Source organism: Penaeus vannamei, chromosome 19 (assembly GCF_042767895.1).
Source record: "Penaeus vannamei isolate JL-2024 chromosome 19, ASM4276789v1, whole genome shotgun sequence".
Lineage (NCBI taxonomy): Eukaryota > Metazoa > Arthropoda > Malacostraca > Decapoda > Penaeidae > Penaeus > Penaeus vannamei.
The window spans coordinates 3,072,938-3,078,488 of record NC_091567.1 but is presented as its reverse complement, the minus strand read 5'-3'; positions in this window follow the sequence as shown (position 1 = coordinate 3,078,488).

Sequence of the window (5,551 nt, the reverse complement as noted above, 5' to 3'; positions counted from 1 at the left end):
TCTCCCCTTTTCTCTTATTTCCCCTAATTGAATATTCTATTCCCTCTTCCTTGTTCTGCCTCTCCTTTCTTTCTCCCCTCTCTCTTCCCCTTCTTAGTCCCCTTTTACTCCTTCCCACCTAGGAAGAGGAGGAAGAGGAGATACAGGTGAAGGTATGGGTCTAAGAGGAGGGTGAGGAAGAGGAAGAAGAGGAGGAGTAGAAGAGAAGGAGGAGAAAAAGGGAAATGGAGGAGGAAAAAAGGAGGAAATGGAAGGTGTGGAGTGGAGAAGAAAAGAGAGGAGGAAAAGAGGATGGAGAGAGAGGTGGTAGTGAAGAGTGGAAAAGGAGAAAGGGGGATGAGATAAGAGTGAGGATAGTGTTAAAGGCGGAGAGAAAGTTGCAGAGATTGCTCTAAAATAATTAACGCAAGATTCTAGTGAAAGAGAAAGAAAAAAAAATGCAAGGAAGAGAGGAAAAAAGAAAACAGAAATCTGCCTTTCCGATGCAAGATTACTCTAAAGAAAGAGACTAGCGAAAAAAGCATAATTCTGTCTAAATTTTTGTTACGCAAACGATATGTTATTACGAGTAAACTATAGCACTATGAAAAGATATACAAAATTTATTATTGTAGGTCCCTCACTAACAGTATGCGAGATATTTATTATATATCTTCATGTACTGATGACATCAAAGAGCAAACTTTTCCTTTTTATTTCTTTAACTTATACTATTTAAGAAATAATTTCCCATAATGGCAACAGGAGCAATAATATAATGAAGATGAACAAGGAGTTGCTCCTTCTCCAAGTTAACAATTTTCATCTTTCTGTCAAGAATTTTTCGCTCTAGTTTAAACATATAAAAATCATTGCTCTTTCTTTACCTTTCTGCATATTCCTTACTCCATCTAAGGTCATGTCATGATGTGCTTGCTCGATCGTCACAACCAACATAGACACTGCCAGTACTTTAAGCTCTGTTTGTCCCCTTCCCTTCGTTCAACCTCTTACGTGTCACTTCACCATACGTGTGTTTGCCGTCACTCTTTTCTCGACCTTACGCCTGCCATATTTCCGATTACCAAGTCATGTATGGGATTAGGTATGCAAACAACTTAGTTATTCCTCCATAAAAAAGGACAATTTACAGTACTTTCTCCCTCCGTATACAAAATACGTCCGAATTAGCCATTTTAGCAACACAGCCTTTGTCAACTGATAATCAGGTACTAAACTCCATGAAATCAAAATATAAACAAGCATGACCACTTTTGTGATAAGATGAAAACAACGCCAGAGAGAGAAGGGGAAGTAACTGTAATGGTTTTAAATGTAATCAGCGAATAAGGATAATAATAATAATGCTAATAATAATGATAATAATAATAATAATAGCTCATAACAGTCGCTCCTGGTTTTGCTATGATTATCATATGACGGCTATGCAATAGGTAGCTACTTAGAGATAGATATTCCAAATAGAGGAATGATTTTGCTTCTCAGAATTCATATTGTTATTATTCTTACAAGTTCCATTATCATCATAATCATACCCAACTCTCTTTTCTATTTTCACCATTATTATTGTACATTACTATCGGTATTTTTTCCATCATTATCATTACCACCATCAATGATATTACCATTAATACCGTTATTGTCATTATTATTATTGTGATTGTCACACTACTTCATTCCTGTTTTTCTCTCTCTTTCCGTTGATCATATTCGTTTCCATCCTTTCACCATTCCTTAGTGTGTTTTGCCATTCCCTTAATACAGAGAGAGAGAGAGAGAGAGAGAGAGAGAGAGAGAGAGAGAGAGAGAGAGAGAGAGAGAGAGAGAGAGAGAGAGAGAGAGAGAGAGAGAGAGAGAGAGAGACAGACAGACAGACCGAGACAAATAGATAATGACAAATAGATGGACGAAGATAAATTTGTAGATTTAGATAAATCGATAGATGCAGAAAGGTAGATAAATATGAATAGATATCAATAGACAGGTAAATATGGAGAAATGTATGTATATATAGATAAACAGATGATATACATAAATAGATAGATAGATATACAGAAATAGATAAATACATATATAGATAGATAGATGGATATAGATAGATAGATAAGATATATATATATATATATATATATATATATATATATATATATATGAGTATAAACGAAACACATATTAAAGAATTACAATTTTAAACTTGAAAGGTAATAAAGGTGATGCCGCGTGGAAGAGATTTCTGGCTTTCGAAATTCCCGCCAACAGTTCAAAATGGCGGAAGGAAGAGAGAGAGAGAAAATGTGGCTACGACTGCGCCTTCTCTTTCCTCTCTCTATTTCCCCTTCTTCCGTCTTTTCTTTCTTTCTTATATTCATTCGCACCTTCATTCCTCTTTTCTCTTTCCTCCTCGCTCCTTTTCTACCCTTTTTTCCCTGTCTCCCTCACTCCCCTTTTCCGTTTTCTCCTTACACCTTCTCCCTTACCCCTCTCCTCTTCCTACCTCACTCCTTTCTACCTTCTTCTCCGTCTCTTCCTTACCCCTTCTCCTTCCCTCTCTTCCTCACTCTCCTTCTCCATTTCCTTCTCCCTCTCTTCCTCTACCTTTCCCTTTCCTCCTTTCTCTTCTCATCTTTATTCCTCACTCCCTCTCTTCCTTGTATTCTTATTTTCATTGCATAATAAGTTATACTGCTGTCTTTATATTCATGTTAATGTCATTATTATTATGTATTTCAAAGATACTTGTATGCAATAGTGTAGCTTACGAATCTACTTTCATCTATACAAATTTGATATTCACAAAGTGTGCAGTAGCAAGGTATTAATAAATTCAGCTACAAACAACATGATCTTTCTTCTTCTCTAGTTAAATTTTGTCGTTAAAGAACGTGTCTAATGTGCTAAGAGATATCTGATGATTACTTATTTTCTGTAATTATGTAGTCAGTATTCGATCCTTTACATTATAAGAAAACAACATATCTACATGTATAGGTAAAAGAGATTATGGCTTTAATATACTGAGGTCTGCTTTCGTTCGACTGAGCATTAAGATCGAAAGAGAAAATCCCAGTAAAAAGTGTTTAATAGCAAAGTATTCAGCGGATATCTTTAAATATAGGATTATCAGACGTACTTAGAACCTATTTGCTTTTTGTGGGCTAATTACAAATTGTACGATTTTGTACTTGTGTTGCCATTATGATTTCAATTGGTGCTGCCGTTGTGATTATTGTTGTTGTTATTGTTACCATTACCAATATCATTATTAGGAGCTAAAACAAAAGAAGGTTAAATATTTTCACCTAATAATTTGATATTCCTTCAAATAATTTAGAAGTAATTTTGCGTTCAGCTGAGGATCATCACAAAATCAAATGAACAGTGAGTTCGTACTACAATGAAAGCGAAAAAAATACATTATTTTAATTTCCGGTTACTTCGTGCTATACGTCAAGTTCTAAACATGAACTGAAAGATATTTGAGGAGGATTAAGCATGAATGACTCTTATTAAAGCCACTCGTTTGGGACGTTAAACTTAAAGAATTGACGTCGAAAATACACGAAAAGGAAGGGCTTAATTTCTTTTTTCTTTTTTCTTCTTTTTTCCGAGAAGTTAACCCTGACGAGATATTTGTCTTATGATAGCACAGCTGAACTTCCCGAAATGTGGGACTAATATTGAAGAAGTAACCACTAAATGTTTGTAAAGAGAAAGTAGCGAGTTGAGAAGTGTCATATGTATTAGAAAAACTGAAGGTGTACATTTTAAATATTCAGTAGGAATCATTGGCGATAATTATATATTTTGACTATTGTAGAGTAGACATCAGCGCATACTTGTCAATCATCATCTGATGGATGGTTGTCGAGGAATAGGCACGGGATGAACGAATGCAGTTATAAAGACTTGCAAGAATAGGAAATCAGTGAGATGAATACTATAATAGTGATTTACATTTATGGGGTGAAGGAATGCAATTATATAACTTTAGTAAATATGAAATAAAGAGAAATAGATATAATTTATAATCGAGGGATTTATTAATAACTTATTACTGCTGATTCCTTTAACCACAAATTTCGACAAATAAATGTAGACTTGCAAACGAGAGTGGTAACACCTGTAAATAAACTATATGGCTCACTGGTAATTTCGAAATAGGTATTCTAATGGTATTGTCGATTTAGAAGTCTGTGAAGAGTATTGATGATAACCATAATGGTAACAGCAGTAGGCATGCCAACATAATACGTACAAAAAAGGAAGGGAAAAAAGTTAGTAATTTATATATTTTTTCAGGATTTCTCTTTATCTTAATGCTTAGTTGACATAAGGAAAATGGGTAGATTTTTTTTCTTTTTACTGGAGATTTTAGGAATGTAGATTTTTGGACGAGACAAGAGAAGAGGCATTTGAAATGGTAAGCATAGAATAATGTTTAATACATCTTACTCTTTTATTGGAAGTACACATGCACTCACACACACATACATATTTATGTAGCATTACATACACAAGTGTATTATGTAAAAGCTACAATCTAATCCTAGTAAAATTCCATACTTTCATAATGTTTCTGTGGTGTAATGGTTAGCACAGTTACCTCCTACGGGACAGGCTCGGGTTCAATCCCCGACGGATACTACAGTATGCAAATTTTGGCATAATTTTCTGTTTGCATCTCTATCTACTTACCTTCCGTTCCATTTATATTTCTTTTCTTTTTTTCTTTTTTTCTTTTTTGTCTCTCTCTCTCTAGTGTTTACCATGTGAAGGAGTATGAACTGGAGGGTTTGATAGTGTTAGTGTTATCTTCGTTCCACTTACGATTTCATAGAAGAGATGAATGATCCCTCTTTTCTATATTAGCTTGATAATTACCTATATATTTGGAAAGGTCTGCTATCACTGTAGTTCACAGTGTCATGAAAGAAATGAATGCTGCTTATGGTCCGTAATGAAATATAAGTGCAAAGTACACAAACCAGGCAGAACAGCTACCAAGGTAATAATTGTGATATTATACATAAATAATGATATACATCAATACTACTACTATTGCATTGTGACAGCTGGATCCTGTGCTAACCATGTCTTCTATTTTGTATGAGATGTAATTCTTGTTTACATTTGATGTAATTTCATAGCGACTCACAAAAGTTGTATATTGATTTATATTTATCTTCGAAACATATTGCGGTTGGGTAAAAAGTGTTACTTCAACAGAAAGTTCTAAAACAAAAAACAAAAAAGAAAAGAAAGAAAGAAAAAAGAAAGAAAGAAAGAAAAAATTATATATATATATATATATATATATATATATATATATATATATATATATATATATATATATATATATATATATATATATATATATATATATATATATATATGTATATATATATATATATATATATATATATATATATATATATATATATATATATATATATATATATATATATATATAAACGCAAAATTTCATCTAACAGGAATTCGAATGAATACGAATAATTTTGAAACTTGTTTGTGGCGTGAACGACAATTACAT